The sequence below is a fragment of the Trachemys scripta genome, chromosome 4 (genome assembly GCF_013100865.1).
Source record: "Trachemys scripta elegans isolate TJP31775 chromosome 4, CAS_Tse_1.0, whole genome shotgun sequence".
In the NCBI taxonomy this organism is placed as follows: Eukaryota; Metazoa; Chordata; order Testudines; family Emydidae; genus Trachemys; species Trachemys scripta.
The window spans coordinates 115,055,115-115,072,834 of NC_048301.1; the positions used below are offsets into that span (position 1 = coordinate 115,055,115).

At 46.1% G+C, this 17,720-nt stretch overlaps 1 protein-coding gene across 1 annotated transcript in view; it reads right to left on the reverse strand.

The window, feature by feature from the left end:
- Nucleotides 1-2,084, reverse strand: part of LOC117877412 (NACHT, LRR and PYD domains-containing protein 3-like) — a 44,747-nt gene extending 42,663 nt beyond the window's left edge. Inside the window, exon 1 of the mRNA XM_034770527.1 lies at nucleotides 1,895-2,084. The gene's annotated coding sequence lies outside the window, so the exon portion shown is untranslated. The remainder of the gene's footprint in view (nucleotides 1-1,894) is intronic.
- Between the last annotated feature and the right edge of the window lie 15,636 nt (nucleotides 2,085-17,720).

Below are 17,720 nucleotides of genomic sequence, written 5' to 3' on the forward strand. Positions count from 1 at the left end.
GTTAGGAGATATATATACACATACAGAGAACATGAAAAGGTGGGAGTTCCCCTACCAACTCTAAGAGGCTAATTACTTAAGATGAGCTATTGTCAGCAGGAGAAAAAAAATCTTTTGTAGTGATAATCAAGTTAGCCCATTTAAGACAGTTTGACAAGAAGGTGCGAGCTTACTTAATATGGGGAAATAGATTCAATGTGTGTAATGGCTCAGCCATTCCCAGTCTTTATTTAAGCCTAAATTGATAGTATCTAGTTTGCATATTAATTCAAGTTCAACAGTTTTTCGTTGGAGTCTGTTTTTGAAGCCTTTCTGTTGCAAAATTGCCACCTTTAAATCTGTTACTGAGTGGTCAGAGAGGTTGAAGTATTCTCCTACTGGTTTTTTAATGTTATGATTCCTGATCTCAGATTTGTGTCCATTTATTCTTTTGCGTAGAGACTGTCTGGTTTGGCCAATGTACATGGCAGAGGGGCATTGCTGACACATGATGGCATATATCACATTGGTAGATGTGCAGGTGAATGAGCCCCTGATGGCGTGGCTGATGTGATTAGGACCAGGGGCTGACATGCAATGCTTTTTAGACAAGTTTTCATATCAAACACCAGCAAGAGGCAGGTTCAGGTTGTGTCCTTTGCACTTTACCCATCAGTGATAATACGGAGCAGCCACATGGGCACCGTCGGTTCCAAATAATGGTTCTGATCCAGGGGCTAACTTGAAAAAAAAATGTGATTTTTGGAGGAGTGTGTGAAAGAGAGCAGTTTGGTCACTGGCAGGTAGCCCTGTCAGAAATCAAGCAAGCCCCAGCCATTACCACCTCTGTGGCACTCCACAGTCACCATTATGAGCACTGGTGCAGTGAAGTGCCTCGGCTGAGTTGGAACAAACCCTTGTATCCCAGAAGGGCGGCTGCTGCTGAGAGTTTATTCGCCAGCCTTTGCTGGAACATACATTTTCAGTTATGATCAACAATGGGAAATAAACTTTAAAACACCTTTTTTAAAACATTGAAATTGACCTAGGTCTGAGAGATTGCTGTAAATGTGTGAGCGAGTTGGGCGTTTGTGGCATCTGCAATTCATTAGCCAGAGAGGTAAAACAAAAGTTGGGTCAAAACTTCCAAAAGAAGCTTTTTAAAATGTTTCCCCTGAACACGTTACTAAAGAGTTTATGGTGCAGAGGGGATTATAGAACATTCCAATTGCTTAGGGAAAGTCATTGAGTTTTGTTTGGAGAGGGAATTCAAACAATAAAGTGCACAGCAAAGGGACTAAAGTCCTCCTTTAAGTGATTTTTCTCAATGCCAACTTCCTCCATCTGAAGAAGTGGGTTTTTTACCCATGAAAGCTTATGCCCAAATAAATCAGTTAGTCTTTAAGGTGCCACTGGACTCCTTGTTGTTTTTGTGGATACAGACTAACACAGCTACCCCCTGATACTTAACTTCCTCCATATGTTTACGTTAGAACTACAATGTTCTCTATGTTCTCTTTCCATATGTAGATCTGCAAAGATGTCTGCAAACTACAGCAAAAAATTTCTTCCTTAAAGTTTAACTACAAGACATGTACCTGGAGATTAAATAAAGACAATTATGAGATTACAGCCACTCTATTTCTAGGAGAAAACAAACAACTCAGACCTCCTCTTCTCTCCTAATAAGAGATTTAGAATCTCTTCGTAAAGCTGTATCTAATATGATTTAGTTCAATTGAAATATAACTCAGTCTGTGCTTACCTTGCATTGCTGAAGAGAGCTGGTTTAGGTTGAATTAGGCTTTTAAAATTCACCCCAAAAAGGAAGCTCACAATTGTTGCAACGGAAACCACATTCACATTTACAAGCTGCCCGTTTCCTGTCTGCTCATTCACCTTGAAATAAACTCACCTCATTTTTATCGATAAGCTGTGAAAGGAGAAAACATCTTACAGTGTTCTGTTCCTCTTCTGAGTTTTCTATAAGGTGCTCCTTCTGCACTGGGGTGAATTTCACTGCCAAGATCCTTTTGGACTGTGCTCGTGGAGGGAAACTAAGGGAGGGTGGAGTTAATTAGCTTGTGATACAGGATGTGTCAACACGGCAGCTGGGAACATGCTTCCCAATGCAGGTAAACAGACAGCGCAAGCTCTGCTCAAGCTAGCGTGCTAAAATAGCCATGTGGCCGTGGTAACATAGACAGCAGCTTGGGCTAGTCACACAAATGTGTCCCAGGTTCTTGGGCAGGACTGTACTGGGGTACTAGCTCAAGTAGAGCTAGCGCATGTCTGAATACCCACGTGGGGAATGACACCTCCCAGCTGCTGTGTAGACATGCCCAAAGTGTGTTTCTTTTGGGCTAGTTATACACGTTGACCCCACTTCCCTCCCAGAGCCGGGCTAGAACCCAGGAGTTCTGGCTGTCAGCGCCCACCCCCAGCCATACCTACAACAGTCCCGTCCTCCTGGCTCTGTCTGCAGAGCTCCGAGCTCTGAGCAGGAGGAGCTGGACTTGGGATGATAGCGGTGGAAGGGGTAGGGCTGTGATCGGCAACAGGACCCATCACCCAGTGGGCTCCGCCCCCCACCCCAACACAAACAAGGGACCCCGCCTCCCGGGCCAGCCAGCCAATGGGAGCGCTGCTTTCATTTCACCGTATACGGACTGGCACAGCACATGGTGGGGGAAGGGACAAGGGCGAGGGCAGGATGGCAGAGGGGGTCATGGGTGCAGGGAGAGTGGGGGAAATGGCGCAGCTGGGGGCAGGTGGTAGGGATGGCTGGGCTAGATTGGAAGAATGCGGGTGCACAGTGGGGATGAGAACACAGGGGGGAAGGGATGTGGGGGTTTACACAGTGGGGATGGGGACACAGGAGTCAGGGGGCGTGCACAGGGAGGATGTGGGGCTGCACACAGTGGAGATGAGGGAAGGGGTGGAGAGTTATGGGCTGCACAAAGCAGTCAGCAGGGATAGGAGCATGGGAGATGTGTTTGGGGGGGTGCACACAGCAGGGATGGATCCATAGGGGAGAAGGGATGGGGGGGATATGTGGGGTGCACACAATGGGAATGGAGGCATGGGGGAAAGGGTGGAGGGTTGTGCGGGTCACACAGCAGCAATGGGCACACGGGGGGTGTGCACATAGGGAGGAAGGAATGGGGGAGGGGGAGCACACACAGCAGAGATGGGAGCACAGGGGGGAAGGGATGGGGTGATATGGGGGGGCACACAAAGCAGGGGTGGAGACACGGGCGTACACAGCAAGGATTGGCCCACAGAGAGGAAGGGATCATAGAAGATTAGGGTTGGAAGAGACCTCAGGAGGTCATCTAGTCCAATCCCCTGCTCAAAGCAGGACCAACACCAACTAAATCATCCCAGCCAGGGGTTTGTCAAGCCAGGCCTTAAAAACTTCTAAGGAAGGAGACTCCACCACCTCCCTAGGTAACCGATTCCAGTGCTTCACCACCCTCCTAGTGAAATAGTGTTTCCTAATATCCAACCTAGGCCTCCCCCACTGCAACTTGCTCCTTTCTTTCATCTGCCACCACTGAGAACAGCCGAGCTCCATCCTCTTTGGAACCTCCCATCAAGTAGTTGAAGGCTGCTATCAAATCCCTGCTCACTCTTCACTTCTGCAGATTAAATAACCCCAGTTCCCTCAGCCTCTCCCCGTAAGTCATATGCCCCAGCCCCCTAATCATTTCTGTTGCCCTCCACTGGACTCTCCAATTTGTTCACATCCTTTCTGTAGTGGGGGGGCCCACAATTGGATGCAATCCTCCAGATGTGGCCTTACCAGTGCTGAATAGAGGGGTATCATCACTTCCCTCAATCTGCTGGTAATGCTCCTACTAATGCAGCTCAATATGCTATTAGCCTTGTTGGCACTGTTGACTCATATCCAGCTTCTCATCCACTGTAATCCCCAGGTCCTTTTCTGCAGAACTGCTGCTTAGCCAGTTGGTCCCCAGCCAGTAGCAGTGCATGGGATTCTTCCATCCTAAGTGCAAGACTCTGCACTTGTCCTTGTTTAACCTCATCAGATGTCTTTTGGCCCAATCCTCCAATTTCTCTTGCTCACTCTGGACCTTATCCCTACTGTGATGAGTTCAGTCACAGAGATCCCCTTGAGACTGTCACCCGATGAGCTGAAATTACCTCTGAGCCCATTTTCCATGCCAGCTTGGGCCTCCAGAACCTTGTCTTGTTGAGCCAGACACGCTAGCCTGCTGCAGCACAGACCCAAGGTCTGGGCCATGCCCCCAAAGCTGCAGACTAACTGAAAACAGCTTAGCAGGTTACCTGTCTCCAGCACTCACACACCCAGCTCCCAATGGGATTTAAACCTCAAATGAATCAGTTTTACTCCATATAAAGCTCATACAGGGTAAATTCATAAATTGTCCACCCTCTATATCACTGATAGATATGCACAGCTGTTTGCCCCCCTTCCCCCAGTGGTAATCACTTACTCTGGGTTTATTAATAAACAAAAGTGAATTTATGAAGCATGAAAAGTAGGATTTAAGTGGTTTCAAGTAATAAAAGACAGAACAAAGTAAATCACGAAGCAAAATTAAACAAAACATGCAAGTCTAAGCCTAATACATTAAGAAACTGATTACAGGAAATATCTCACCCTCAATGATGTTCCAATAAGCTTCTTTCACAGACTAGACTCCTTCCTAGTTTGGGCCCAATCCTTTCCCTGGTACAGTCCTTGTTAGTTCCAGCAGACATCTCAGGTGGTAAACAGCGGTTTTCTCATGACTGGCCAACTCCTTTGTCCTGCTCCACCCTCTTTTATAGCTTTGGCACAAAGCTGGAGTCTTTTGTCTGTGCTTGGTCCCCACCCCTCCTTCTAAATGGAAAAGTACAAGGATTAAGATGGATTCCATTATCCTGTGACATGGTCACATGTCACTGTAAGACCCTCGTCTCCATTCTTCCTGGGTTGGCCCACACATACACAGGAAGGCTTGCAAGTAAACAGAGCCATTTACAGTTCATTGATTCTAAGCACCCTTAATGGATTCCACTTAATATAGTTACATCAGTAATACAAATTTATATCTTATTCTCCTAATGCCAGACATAGAAATAATACATGCAAACAAATAGGATGAACACACTTAGTAGATTATAAGCTTTCTAATATGTTACAAGAGATCTTTTGCATAAAGCATATTCCAGTTTCATCATATTCTCATTAATAAGCATATTTTCATAAAGCACATGAAGTGTAACGTCACACCTACCCTCCAGTGTATCTACTTCTCCCCCCTGCTTAATGTCATCTGCAAACTTGCTGAGGGTGAAATCCAAACCATCATCCAGATCATTAATGAAGATGTTGAACAAAACTGGCCCCAGCACTGACCCCTGGGGCACTCCACTTGATACCGTCTGCCAACTAGACATCGAGCCGTTTATCACTACTCGTGTTGAGCCTGATCTAGCCAGCTTTCTATCCATCTTATAGTCCATTCATCCAATCCATACTACTTTAACTTGCTGGCAAGAATACTGTGGAAGACCGTATCAAAAGCTTTGCTAAAGTCAAGATATATCATGTCCACTGCTTTCCCCATATCCACAGAGACAGTTCTCATCATAGAAGGCAATCAGGTTGGTCAAGCATGACTTGCCCTTGGTGAATCCATGTTGACTATTCCTGATCACCTTCCCCTCCTCCAAGAGCTTCAAAATAGATTTCTTGAGGACCTGCTCCATGATTTTTCCAGGGACAAGGTGAGTCTGACCAGTCTGTAGTTCCCCGGATTCTCCTTCTTCCTTTTTTTTTTTTTAAAAAGGTGGGCACTATATTTGCCTTTTTCCAATCGTCTGGGACCGCCTCTGATCACCATGAGTTTTCAAAGGTAATGGCCAATGGCTCTGCAATCATATCAGCCAAATTTCTCAGCACCCTCAGATGCGTTAGATCTGGCCCCATTGACTTGTGCGTGTCCAGCTGTTCTTTCACCACTGAGGGCCACTCACCTCATCCCCATACTGTGCTGCCCAGTGCAGCAATCTGGGAGCTGACCTTGTCTGTGAAGACTGAGGCGAAAACAAGCAATTGAGTACTTCAGCTTTTTCCACATCATCTGTCACTAGGTTGCCTCTCCCATTCAGTAAGGGTCCCCCACTTTCCCTGACCTTCTTATTGTTGCTAATATGCCTGTAGAGACCCTTCTTGTTACCCTTCACATCCCTTTCTAGCTGCAACTCCAATTGTGCTTTGGCCTTCCTGATTACACCCCTGCATGGTCGAGCAATATTTTTATACTCCTCCATAGTCATCTGTCCAAGTTTCCTCTTCTCGTAGGCTTCCTTTTTTATTTAAGCTCAAAGATTTCTCTGTTAAGCCAAATTGGTCACCTGCCATATTTGCTATTCTTTCTGCACATCATGATGGTTTGTTCCTGTGCCCTCAATAAGTCTTCTTTAAAATACAGCCAGCTCTCCTGGACTACTTTCCCCCTCATATTAGCCTCTTGGAGGATCCTGCCCATCAGTTCCCTAAGGGAGTCTAAGTCTTCTTTTCTGAAGTCCAGGGTCCGTATTTTGCTGCTCTCCTTTCTTCCTTTTGTCAGGATCCTAAATTCAACCATCTCATGGTCACTGCTGTCCAGGTTGCCACCCACTTCTACTTCCACTACCAATTCTTCCCTGTTTGTGAGTAGCAGGTCAAGAGGAGCACGGCCTCTAGTTGGTTCCTCCAACACTTGCACCAGGAAGTTGTCCACAACACACTCCAAAAACTTCCTGGATTGTCTGCACTGCTGTATTGCTGAGATGTCAGGGTGAGTGAAGTTCTCCATGAGAACCAGGGCCTGTGGTCTGGGAAACTTCTGTTAGTTGTCTGAAGAAAGCCTCATCCTCCTGGTCCGGTGGTGTATAGCACACACCCACCATGACATCATCCTTGTTGCTCTCGCCTCTAATCTTAACCCAAAGACTCTCAACAGGCTTTTCTCCAGGTCTTCCAAATCTTCCTGCTTGTTTCCCAGTTTTCCTGCATTCGTGTACAGGCACCTAACATAACTAGCTGATTGCTCTCCTTTCTCAGTATGAATCAGGAGGCCTCCCCTGTTGCACCCTCTTCCTTGTGTTTCCTCCCAGTATCCCACTTACCTCAGGGCTTAGGTTTCCATCCCCCAGCAAACCTAGTTTAAAGCCCTCCTCACTAGCTTTGCAAGCTTGCCTGCGAAGATGCTCTTTCCTCTCTTTGTTAGGTGGATCTCATCTCTTCCTAGCAATCCTTCTTCCTGGAACAACATCCCATGGTCGAGGAATCCAAAGCCCTCTCTCTGACACCACCTGTGTATCCATGCATTTACCTCCACAATTCGACAGTCCCTTCATTGTCTTTTTCCTTCAACGGGGAAGATGGACAAGAACACAACGTGCGTCTCAAACTCCTTATTCCTTCTTCCCAGAGCCATGTAGTCTCGTTTGATCACTAACACAAGCTTTTGTGCTTTCAGTTCAGTGAAGCGTGTCATCTGCTGTGCAAGTGAAAAAGAGCCAGAGAGGGTGAAAAAAGAGAAGGGCCAAACTTCCATGGTTGCCCCTGACTTGGCCAGGATCTGGTCTTAAATGAGCCAAATATCTTCAACCACAAACAGGAAGTCTGCCAAGCCCCTGCCTGCATCATCTTTAAGGCCAGAAGGGACCATCATGATCATCCAGTCTGACCTCCTGCAGATTACAGGCCAGAGAATCTCATCCACCCTCTCCTGTCGAAGACCCCAAACTGAAGTTACTGAAGTCCTCAAATCATCATTTAAAGATGTCAAGTTACAGAGAACCCACCATTTACACTAGTTTAAACCTGCAAGTGCCTGGACACTGGGATGAGTGTTACAAAGCCGTCAGCGTGATGTGCACACAATGTTCATGTGGGGAACAGGGGGAGTAGAAACAGGTTTGAAAAATTATAGAAAATGGCAGCTTGTCATAATTTGCCATAAACACACAGCACTGACAAGCAGCACTAGAAAGCCACCGTTCCTGACGGAGGCACACTACAGCCCTGGTTCTGCGAAGTCTTATTTATATTTTAAATATAAGCATCAGGTGGAAGCTGAGAGCAGAGATCATTTAGACCCCAATCCTGCAAAGATTTATGTACATCCTTAACTTTAGGCACTATAAGTAGTGCCAGCAATGGGGCTACTGTTGGAATAATTATTATATATGCAGGGTATTACCATGACACTAATTTAACCATAAATTCCTTTACTGATTCCAAAGGCTGAATTGTATTTATACAATTACTCTAATCATGTCTCAAAAGCTTAAAAATAAGCAATTTGCTACATCCAAACAGTAAACAAAACATTTATAAGAATTTGATCAAGATACTTACAAACAGGCTAAACCCAGAGTGCTTAACCCACATTTGTCAGCTCCAACTTGCTTAGGCAGGTGTTAGCAAAGAACCCATTCAGAGTTTACTTTTTTATACCCTTTAACCAGTGATGTCATTGCTAATTATTAGACATTAGCTAAGCCCAGATGAAGGAGTTTCTTATCTAGCCAATTATTTCCTGCACCTGGTTCCCAGTTAACCGAGTTTTATTTCTCTTACTTCAGCCCAAACCATAAAGATAACATTTGTATTTCAAAAGGTCACTGCAAGTTTAACACAACTCTTCTTTCTCATTATCTTATTCTTTTTGGTCACATGCTTTGGGCCTATGACTCATGCTAATACCCCAGCTCAATTTAAAACCATAGTTCACCCAAATGTAAAGTGGGCCTATATTTAGGCTACTTACAGGGCCTAACGTTAAAGCCTGCCTGTAGGTCTTTGCAGGACTGGGCCTAAGAAAGCTCTGTTTTCAGCTTCCACCAGATAATTGTATTATAAATTATTTTTCGTTCTAATGGAAATATCACTCCATGGCTCTACGTGCTTTTCCAAATGTAAAATATAACATATGAAATAATTTACCCTATACACACCTTGTATAATGTAATAAATATTGTGTAATGTCATAATAGAATGTATTCTTTAAACGTTCCTTGGCTATAGAAATGGAGCGTGGCTACCGTTCTGGCAGACATTGCTGCTCAGTGGAGAACTCTGCTGACCCCTTATGCTGCATGGAGGTACTCTGGAAGACAGGACCCAAAAAAGCTTGATGTTGGCAGCAAGAAAACACTTCAGAGTCTGTTACTGGAACATAAGCGATAAACATAAAAGATCTCGCAGATGATGAGGGAGATGGACACGTATGGACTTGAAATCCTGGGCATCAATGAGAGCAGACTGACTTGTGCAGAACTGCGGATAAGAACAGGTCCACCGAATGGTGGGGAGGGGGACAAAGGAGGCAATTGCCCAGGGGCCCGGGAGATTTCAGAGGGACCAGGGCCTCCAGCCACTGCTGTTGCCATGGTAGTGGTGGCAGCAGCTGGGAACCCTGGGCCCTTTGAAATTGCCCAAGCAGGCTGCAGGGCTCCTAGGCACACACCCTGGATGTGTGGAGTGACAGATTAGGGGAAGGAGAAATCCCGGATGCTGACAGAAGCTGCACTGGGTGGGGTCAGGGGGAAGGAAAAGCTCTGGACCCTGACAGAAACTGAGTTGGGCTGCAGGGGAGCCTTGGACCCTGGCAGGAGCCATACTGGGCAGGAGGAGCCCCAGACCCCAGCAGAAGATGTGGGGCTGAAGCTCAGACCCTCCTTTGTGCAGAGCTGGCCTGAGTCCTTCTGTCTCCCATGCCCTGTGCATGGAGCTGGCTCTCACTCTCAGGCTATTGTTGGGGTCCACTAGGTATAGCTACAAGGTAACTCGGGAGAGCGGAAGGCCAAAAGTGCCGATGAAACTCTTTTGCTCTGGGCCTATCTGAACCCCCAAACCCCATCTTGTGAACTCTCACCTACTTCTATGCTAACTGCTTACATGCTCTGAAGTAGGCTGAAGCAGAAATGTATTGGTCAGCGTTTCTAGCAGATGGCTGCAGTTTCACTCACACTAGCAGAAATAATAGAGATAAGAAGTGGGGTAGTTAGTTTGCAGGCGTCTAATCCAAGGTTGCAAAGACTGGGAAAGTTTTCTCACAAGGTTATGTAGAGCTTATTGTAACAGTTGTCTGGAAGGGAGGGGTAAGGGGGAACAGCCAGACAAAGAGATGTATGCAAACAGTTTGGAGTATAAAAGGTAAAATTTGTTTGTATTTGTTGCACTGGATTTGAGACATGCTGGTCTCCTAGTGCCATTTCAGAGCTCTGAAATAAACTTGGCTTGCTTTCTCCCCTCAGTGTCTTTATTGGTGCCAAGCACACCGGGTGACGAACCCCCTGTTTGCCATCTCGGGCCCAGTTCTGGGCAGGCAACACTATGAAGAAATTCAGCCCAAATCTATCCACCTTGGTAGCTCCATTTCCCACATCATCACACAGCTATGAATGAATTTAGCCTAGGAGGCAGGGTCAGTATTAGCCCCATTTGGCACGTTGGATCTAGGGCACACAGAGGTGAAGTGACTTTCCCAAGGCTAAGCAAGGAATCTGTGGCAGAGCAGAGAATCAAACCCAGCACATCTGAGCCCCAGACCTGTGTCTTAACCACTAGGCCACCATCCTATCCAAGGAGGGGGAGCCTCCTCTGCTGCTTTGAGTATGGGGTGGGAGCAGGCACTAGACCGAGCCACCAGGAAGTGGGGAGCAGAGAGAGATGGGGAAAAGGACATGGGTAGGAAACAACAAGAGGGAAACATCAGGAAGGGGAGCAAGGACTTAGAAAAGAAAAGAGAGGGAAAGGGGCAGGGAGAATGATAGGAAGTGAGAGGAGAAAGAGGAAGGGACAGGGGAAAGACTCCCCACTGCCTGTCCCTCCCATCCACCTTCTTCCCACAGCCATCAGTGGCCATCAGCTCCCAAACAGGCCCTAAGCAGGGTTGAAGCCAAGGCCGTCCCTAGAGGGGCGTGTGGGGTCTGGGACATAGGTGTAGTTTCTAATCTGCCGGGGGGTGCTCCCCCAGCTCCGCCCGGGCCTTGCACCCCTGCATCCCTTCCCTCAAAGACCCACCCTCACCCCACATCTTCCCACCCCCCATCCCACCCCACCTCATCTCTTCCCAGCCCAGTTCTGCCCCCTCTCCTGAGCACACTGCAGCCTCACTCCTCTCCTCTCCCCGCAGCGCCTCCTGACACTGCAAAACAGCTGATCCACAGCAAGTGGTAGGTGCTGGGAGGGAGGGGGAGGCACTGATTGGCAGGGCCTGCTGGTGGGCAGGAGGCTTTGGCGGGAGGGGGAGGTTCTGGGAGGGGGGCTGCCGCTGGGTGCGCCAGTCCCAGAGCGTGGGGCCTCCCAAAGCCCGGGGCCCGGGACAGTCACCCTGATTTGCCGTACCCACGGGACAGCTCTGGGTGAAGCACAGTGAACACAATGTCTTTAAACTGGGATGTTAGTGAAGACAGCTTGTAGCAGAGTATAATGATTTTAATATACTATATTTCATGATTATGTAATGATGAAGTTCATTACTATTTTAATAATGATTACATTGGTATGATACCAATGACAGACACACATTCAATAACTAGAATATGAACAAAGTGTATAAATATGCTGAACATTGTCAGTTTAGGAGGGAGCCTGAGCCTTAAGGCAGGAGGATACAGAAAGGAGTGAGCAGTGGGAAGGAGGCACTCAGGGAAGGGGATCTAGGGGGAGGGGGAAGAGCAGGGGCAGGAAGAGGTGGAGTGGGGGCAAAGTGGGGGCTTGGCCTTGGGGAAGGGGGCCGAGCTGGGATGGGGCACCCACTGGCAAAACCAAAGTGAGCACCTATGGCAGTTGGGGTGGTACTAATGACGGCAAAGGCAGCCGGGCAGGCATGTAGAAGCCCTAGCCATGCTGAAAGAGTGCACCCAGCAGCGTAGCCAGCAGTTCACTGGGCATCAGCCAGCACAGGCGCAGCACTGCCCAAATGTCAGGCGGACTGTGTTCGCACGGGTGTGGCTTGTGCATGCGTGCACCACCGGGGCCCACTGCCTGTTCTGCCCTGGGGCCCAGAATTGCTGTTGGTGGGTCTGGATAAGAAGCAATTCCAGCAAGAGAAGAAACATCTAATCTATTCAGGTCATAGTGACAATGTACTCTCAAAGGGAGTACTGCCCATTATGATAAATTCTGCAGAAAAAGAACTTATCAGCTGGGAATCCATTGACCAATGTTGATATATGTCAGATTCCAAATCAAATTCCTAAAGATGTCAATCATACAGTGAACTGCTCTGACAGAGGAACATAGTGACAAGGATAAAGATAAATTCTACAATTGCCTCCAAAGTTTTTCTTCCAAATCAGGAAGACTAAGTGGAAGAGGCATTTCTACAATAAATAACAAATAAAAAAATTATCCAAAAGAAAAGGCCTGGTAGTAATAGGAGACTTTAACTACTCAGACATCTCTTGGAAAAGTAATATGGCAAAACACAAAATTTCCAGTTAATTTCTTGGAATGTATTGGGGACAACTTTTTGTTTCAGAAAGTGGAGAAAGTAACCATGGGGAGAGCTATTTTAGACTTGGTTCTGACCAACAGGGAGGAATTGGTAGCGAATCTGAAGGTGGAAGGCAATTTTGGTGAAAGTAAGCATGAAATAATACATTTTGTGTTTCTAAGGAAAGGACGGAATGACAGCAGCAGAATAAGGAGAATAGACTTCAAAAAAGCAGACCTTAACCAACTCAGAGAACTGGTAGCTAAGGTCTTATGGGGAGACAATCTAAGGGGAAAAGATTTTCCAGGACAGCTGTCCGTTTCTCAAAGAGACAATATTAAAGGCACAACTTCATATTATCCCGATGTGAAAGAAAGATAGGCAGAACAGTAACAGGCCAATATGGCTCTATCAGCAGCTCTTTAATGACCTGAAAAATCAAAAAGGAATCCTACAAACAGTGGAAAGATCGACAAATTGCAACGGAGGAGTACAGACGTATAGCACAAGCATATAGGGACAAAATCAGAAAGCCTAAGGCATAAAATGAGTGACACCTAGTAAGGGACATAAAAGACAATAAGAAGTGATTCTATAAAAATATTAGGAGCAAAAGAAAGATGAAGGAAAGGACAGTCCTCTACTTAGTGGGGAAGGAGAGCTAATAATCGGTGACATTAAGAAGGCTTAGATGTTTAATGCCTATTTTGCTTCAGTCTTCACTAAAAAGGTTAACGGGGACCAGTTACTCAACACAATTAATATTTAACAACAAGGAGAAAGGAACATAAGCCAAAATAGAGAAAGAACAGGCTAAATAATGTTTAGACCTGTTAGATGTATCCAAGTGGGCAGGGCTTGATGAAATCCATCATAGGGTACTTAAACTACCTGACCCAATCTCGAAACAGTTAGCAATTCTCTTCAAGAACTCATGGAGGACAGGTGAAGTCCCAGAGGACAGGAGAAGTGAAACACAGTACCTGTCTTTAAAAAGGGAAACAAAGATAACCCATGGAATTATAGACCATTCAGCCTTACTTCAGTACCTCAAAAGATACTGGAACAAATTATTAAATAATCAATAGGTAAGCACCTGAGAGATAATAGGATAATAACTGATAGCAAGTGTCATAAACAGACAGTTAAGGGTTAAGAAGTTCCCATAGCCTAGCTGACACCTGACCAGAGGAACCAATGCGGGGGACAAGATGTTTCAAGAGGAAGGAGGGAAGTTCTTCCTTTGGTTTTGTTTTTTAAGTGTGAGTGCCGGAGTGAAAAGATCCAGGAATCAACCAGGGTAGTGAGTATTAGAGAAGGAATGTATTAGATTATGTTTATTTTCTTTTGTGACTTCATTTTGCATAAGAGGGAGAATTAAATTGGGGTTTTCTTTTGTGTAACTTTAAGTTTTTGCCCAGGGGGGACTCCTCTGTGTTTTGAATCTGTTCTCTGTGAGATTTCCTTGCATGTTAATCTCACAGAGGTTTTCATTTCACTTTTCTTTTTCTTTAATTAAAAGTCTTTTTTAAAGAACCTGATTGATTTTTTCCTTGTTTTAAGATCCAAGGGGTTTGGATCTAGACCAGGGGTCGGCAACCTCTGGCACGCGGCTCGCCAGGGTAAGCTCCCTGGCGGGCCGGGCCAGTTTATTTACCTGCCGACACGGCAGGTTCAGCCGATCGCACCCCCCACTGGCCGCGGTTCGCCATCCCAGGCCAATGGGGGCGGCAGGAAGCTGCGGCCAGCACATCCCTCGGCCCGCGCCGCTTCCAGCTGCTCCCATTGGCCTGGGACAGCAAACCGCAGCCAGTGGGGGCCTTGATTGGCCGAACCTGCCACATCAGCAGGTGAATAAACTAGCCCAGCCCACCAGGGTGCTTACCCTGGTGAGCCGCGTGCCAGAGGTTGCCAACCCCTGATCTAGACTCACCAGGAATGGTGGGGGGAGATAAATCAGTCCTAATACTGCCAGGAAAGGGGGGTGGGTAAATACTGGGGAAATATTTGGGGGAAGACAGAGTTTCCAAATGACTCATAAATGTTTGTTTAAACCATTTGGTGGTGGCAGCAACCAGATCTAAGCTGGTAATTAAGCTTAGGGGTTCTCATGCAGGTCCCCACATCTGTATCCTAAAGTTCAGAATGGGGGTGAAACCTATGACTGCAAGCATGGATTTGTCAAGCAAAAATCATGCTAAACCAACCTAATTTCCTTCTTTGACTGCCCTAGGGAATAGGGGAGAAGCAGTGGACATGATATATCTTGATTTTAGTAAGGCTTTTGATTCAGTCCCACATGATACTCTCATAAGCAAACTACAGAACTATGGTCTAGATGAAATCACTAAAAGGTGGGTGTGTAACTGGTTTAAAGAGCATTCAAAGTCTCATTCAAAGAGTAGTTATCAATTGTTCGCTGTCAAATGGGAAGGGCATTCTAGTGGGGTCCCACAGGCATAAGTCCTGGATCTAGTAGTATTCAATATTTTCATTATGACTTGGATAATGGAATGGAGAGTATGCTTATAAAATGTGCAGATGACACCAAGCTGGGTGGGGCTGCCAGCACACTGGAGGACAAGATTAGAATTCAAAACTACCTTGACAAATTGAAGAACTGGTCTGAATTCATCAAGATGAAATTCAGTAAAGATAAGTCCAAAGTACTTTACTTAGGAAGGAAAAAAAATCAAAATGCACAGCTACAAAATGGGGAATAACTGGCTAGGTGGCAGTAGGGTTCTGGTGGTTCTAGTGGATCACAAATTGAATAGGCATCAACAATGGGATGAAGTTGCGGAAAAGGTTAATCTCATTCTGGGGTGCATTAACAGGAATGTCGTATGTAAGATACAGGAGGTGATTGTCTCATTCTACTCAGCACTGGCGAGGCGTCATCTGGAGCACTGTGTCCCAATCTGGGTGCCATGCTTTAGGAGAGATGTGGACAAATTGGAGAGAGTCCAGGGGAGAGCAACAAAAATGATAAAAGGTTTAGAAAACCTGAGCAATGAAGAAAGGTTAAAAAAAATAACATGTTTAGTCTTGAGAAAAGAAGACTCTGAACTCTGCTCCCTCCCACATCTTGGCCCCCTCTTCTCTGTTCCATGCAGTAAAAATGCCCCTTTCCCATGCCCCCCCAAGGAAAGGGAACCCAGCAGCAACATTTGCCTGACCCCTCACCTGTTCCCAGGACACCATCCTATGGCATAACCTGTGAAAGGAGGTTATCTCCAGCCCAGGGGCACAGACGCCTAGGCTTTCCACAAACCTGACCAAACAATAGCTCTGTTCTCTAGCTACTCCCTCCCCAATGCCTCCTGGGCCAACCTGGAATTTTGGAGGGGAAGGGGAGTGAAAGCCCCCCCCCCTAGTTTGTGGGGGAAAGGAATCTAGCTCAGGGTTTGACCCACCTCAACTCAGCCTCATGTGGAGCCTGTTTCCTACCCTGGATGATTATTAAACCCCACGTAAAAACAGTCACCCAAAACATAAGCAGAGACATGGTGGACCATGTATCCTGGGCTGTTCTGGCAAAGGTGGGCAATCTGCCTACATAGCAGGGATCGGGGTTGATGTTCATTAAAAGGAGGAAGAGAAAGAGAAATGTGTCATACCTGCGATGCAAAGGTCCTCTGAAATTCTTCAAAGAAAGGCTTTGAGAAACAGGGCCAGCCATAAGTGAAAGACCAAGAGGAAGCCTGAAAGATTATCTTTTAATCACCATGGCTTTTGTCCATGCAGGTCTGAAGACTGCACCAAATCCGAGCTGGACTTGTTCCAAATAGCCCCTATGCACACCAACATTGAGAAAAGCATCTACATCAAGGTACTGGTTCTATTGACTATTACAAAGGCTGCCCCCAATTACTTTTTTATAGCAGGGAATGACATAGATTATAGGAATTAAAACAACACACTGCTGTACCTGTGTTGGAAGATTGTAAAAGACGACAGAACCTCGCTCAGAGAGTCTAAGGTGGGCCTTGTGAGTTACCCCGTGGTGTCTATTTTCAGTCATTTGGATGTCACTCCGTGAGGCTGCCTCATAATCCAAAGCAACAGCTGTTACTCTTACAAGGCTTTGATAGAATCGGTGCTCAATTACAGCAACCTGCCCTCACCACACAATTTTCTACTGGCCTGTTTTACAGACACTCCCAGACAACACGAAGCAACGGAGCTGTATGGCAATAATCAAGGGTTTGTGAGGTGGGCAAACCTGACGATCCAGAGCAGGACAATAGGGTTGTTGGGTCACCTACACAGGGATCTGTTTTTTCAACAGAAACTTTTGTTGTGAAAATTAAGCTGACATACCGTAACGACACTTTCTGCTTAATGGGTGATGTGAATGAAGGCTTTAAACTGTGGATTATCTCAGTCCCTTTTTTGTGAAGCAAGTATTAGAGCCCCTACAGACTAAGGTAAATTCTTTCCAAAATTGGCCTGTCCCTAAGTCAAAGAAGGTCCAATCCTTCTTGGGCTTGACCGGGTATTACCGACAATTTGTACCGCACTACAACCAAATTGCCACCCCACTGAGAGACCTAACCAGAAAATAACAGCCAAATGCAGTTCAGTGGACTGAGAAGTGTCAGAAAGCCTTGAACCAATTTAAGCGGCCCTTACATCTGATCCTGTACTAAGGGCCCCAAACTTTGACCAATCTTTCGTCGTAACCACAGATGCGTCCGAGTGTGGTTTAGGAGCAGTTTTAATGCACGAAGGACCAGATCAACTATTCCATCCTGTTGTGTTTCTCAGCAAAAAAACTTTCTGAGAAAGCCACTGATCAGTCTCAGAAAAAAAAAATGTTACGCCATTCTGTATGCTCTGGAGAAGCTACGCCCATACATTTGGGGACAGTGTTTCCAACTGCAGACTGACTGTGCCACACTGAAGTGGCTTCACACAGTCAAAGAGACTAACAAAAAACTTCTTCGGTGGAGTTTAGCTCTTCAAGACTTTGACTTTGAGATACAACACATTTCAGACTAACAGACGTATTGGAGCATAAGCTTTCGTGGGTGAATACCCACTTCATCAGACGCATTCACCCACGAAAGCTTATGCTCCAATACATCTGTTAGTCTTAAAGGTGCCACAGGACTCTCTGTTGCTTTTTACAGATCCAGACTAACACGGCTACCCCTCTGATACTTACCACATTTCAGGAGCCTCTAACAAAGTGGCTGATGCACTCTCCCAGGAAGGTTTCCCAGAATCAGCTGGGTGAAAATGTCCCTGTATTCTAAGTCATTTTAG